The sequence below is a fragment of the Morus notabilis genome, unplaced genomic scaffold (genome assembly GCF_000414095.1).
Source record: "Morus notabilis unplaced genomic scaffold, ASM41409v2 Scaffold936, whole genome shotgun sequence".
NCBI lineage: Eukaryota > Viridiplantae > Streptophyta > Magnoliopsida > Rosales > Moraceae > Morus > Morus notabilis.
The window spans coordinates 224816-225078 of NW_010367904.1; positions in this window are offsets into that span (position 1 = coordinate 224816).

Sequence of the window (263 nt, forward strand, 5' to 3'; positions counted from 1 at the left end):
TGAGAAATCTTAAATTCAAGTACATCTTAAAGCCCTTTTAAAATCAATCATTTAAATCGTCATGTTTAAAATTTATTTATTTGTTGCATGCTCTGTTGCAACGTTCTAAAACTCAAATACTCAAAACGAGGGTTGTTAGCTACAACCTCGGTTTCCTTAACATACATATGTACCTATACTTTTTAAACATACATGCTTGAAACCTTTAAATCATATATACATATACATGATTTTTCTTAAACTTACTGCGGAAGATAACTGCG